We start from the raw sequence: 2,500 nt of genomic DNA, 5'->3' as shown, positions 1-2,500 counted from the left end.
CGGCGCGGAGAGGGCTCGAGACAAAGCTCGACCCTAAACCGCGCCAAGTACGGAGGGAACAGCGCGGCTAAGGGCTCGAAACAAACCCTAAACCGCGCCAAGTACGGAGGGAACAGCGCGGCTAAGGGCTCGAAACAAACCCTAAACCGCGCCAAGTACGGAAGGAACGGCGCGGAGAGGGCTCGAGACAAAGCTCGACCCTAAACCGCGCCAAGTACGGAGGGAACAGCGCGGCTAAGGGCTCGAAACAAACCCTGAACCGCGCCAAGTACGAAAGGAACGGCGCGCAGTAGGGGTTTAAAACAAAGCTGGTCCCAAAACCGCGCCAAGTACGAAAGGAACAGCGCGGTCGAGACTCGGAAGAAAAAGCTTTCAAAGTGTCGTAGCACGATGCACACTGCTGTTCGTGTGGAACAAACGTGACTACCGTGCTGTACGGTGGAGTTCTGTGCGCAAAAGCGGCGGGTGTGTTTCTAAGCACCACAGCGTTGTGTCAAAAAAGAGGTGCCTGAGAGAAACGCATGCGACTGCCGTGCTTTGCGGCATAGCACCGTGCGCAAAAACGGTGCGCATGCAAGAGGTGTCAGAGCTAGCGAACTTTTGCCACGAGCAACAGGTCACTAAAAGCCTATAGATGACGGTGTTGGAGGAAAAGAAAAATATCGAGAAAGCACTGCGGTGTGCCGTGCGTAGGGACGGGCGCGCGTGCCACATGCCGCCGAAATATGGGTGTCGGAGAAAACAGAGTGCCGCGCGTAACGAGGGGCGCGCGTGTTACAGAGAGATATGCCCAAACGCATGAAAGTGTACGCAGGTGTCCTAAGGCAGTTTTTTTTTTTTTCCTCATTTTGATGTCGCCCCGGCTGACGTGGTTTTCGTTTTTCCGTGCCGCCCCGGCTGACGCGGTTTTCGTTTTTCCGTGCCGCCCCGGCTGACGCAGTTTTTGCGCCGCCCCGGCTGACGCGGTTTTCGCGCCGCCCCGGCTGACGCGGTTCCGACTTTGCACTTTTTGGCTCACCCCGGCTGGCGGCCCACTCACTCGATCGCCAGGTCTGTTTGCCCCGGTGGTTCCACCGCCAGGCTTAAGCGCGAACTTTTTTTGTTTGTTTTCTTTTGATTAAGCGCAAGCTTTTTTCTTTGTTTTCTTTTGATTAAGCGCGGGCTTTTTTCTTTGTTTTTTTTGCATTCGCCCCGGCAGACGCGGTTTTTGCGCCGCCCCGGCTGACGCGGTTTTTGCCGCCCCGGCTGACGCAGTTCGGACTTAGCACTTTTCGGCTGTGCCTGGCTGGCGGCCCACTCACTCGATCGCCATGTCTGTTTGCCACAGTTTTCCCGGTGGTGCCGCACCCGGGCTCGCCCCGGCTGACGCGGTTTCGTGCCGCCCCGGCAGACGCGGTTTTCGCGCCGCCCCGGCTGACGCGGTTTCGTGCCGCCCCGGCAGACGCGGTTTTTTGCCGCCCCGGCTGACGCAGTTCGGACTTGGCACTTTTTGGCTGAGCCTTGCTGGCGGCCCACTCACTCGATCGCCATGTCTGTTTGCCACAGTTTTCCCGGTGGTGCCGCACCCGGGCTCGCCCCGGCAGACGCGTTTTTTTTTTCTTTCGCCCCGGCTGACGCAGTTTTCGCGCCGCCCCGGCAGACGCGGTTTTCGCGCCGCCCCGGCAGACGCGGTTTTTTGCGCCGCCCCGGCTGACGCAGTTCGGACTTGGCACTTTTTGGCTGAGCCTGGCTGGCGGCCCACTCACTCGATCGCCATGTCTGTTTGCCACAGTTTTCCCGGTGGTGCCGCACCCGGGCTCGCCCCGGCTGACGCAGTTTTCGCGCCGCCCCGGCTGACGCGGTTTCGTGCCGCCCCGGCAGACGCGGTTTTTTGCGCCGCCCCGGCTGACGCGGTTTTTTGCCGCCCCGGCTGACGCAGTTCGGACTTGGCACTTTTCGGCTGTGCCTGGCTGGCGGCCCACTCACTCGATCGCCATGTCTGTTTGCCACAGTTTTCCCGGTGGTGCCGCACCCGGGCTCGCCCCGGCAGACGCGTTTTTTTTTTTTCTTTCGCCCCGGCTGACGCAGTTTTCGCGCCGCCCCGGCTGACGCGGTTTCGTGCCGCCCCGGCAGACGCGGTTTTTTGCGCCGCCCCGGCTGACGCGGTTTTTGCCGCCCCGGCTGACGCAGTTCGGACTTAGCACTTTTTGGCTGAGCCTGGCTGGTGGCCCACTCACTCGATCGCCATGTCTGTTAGCCACAGTTTTCCCGGTGGTGCCGCACCCGGGCTCGCCCCGGCTGACGCAGTTTTCGCGCCGCCCCGGCTGACGCGGTTTCGTGCCGCCCCGGCAGACGCGGTTTTCGCGCCGCCCCGGCTGACGCGGTTTTTGCCGCCCCGGCTGACGCAGTTCGGACTTAGCACTTTTCGGCTGTGCCTGGCTGGCGGCCCACTCACTCGATCGCCATGTCTGTTTGCCACAGTTTTCCCGGTGGTGCCGCACCCGGGCTCGCCCCGGCTGAC

This window comes from Rhipicephalus microplus, unplaced genomic scaffold, assembly GCF_043290135.1.
Source record: "Rhipicephalus microplus isolate Deutch F79 unplaced genomic scaffold, USDA_Rmic scaffold_542, whole genome shotgun sequence".
Lineage (NCBI taxonomy): Eukaryota > Metazoa > Arthropoda > Arachnida > Ixodida > Ixodidae > Rhipicephalus > Rhipicephalus microplus.
Note: the sequence above shows the minus strand (reverse complement) of the source record.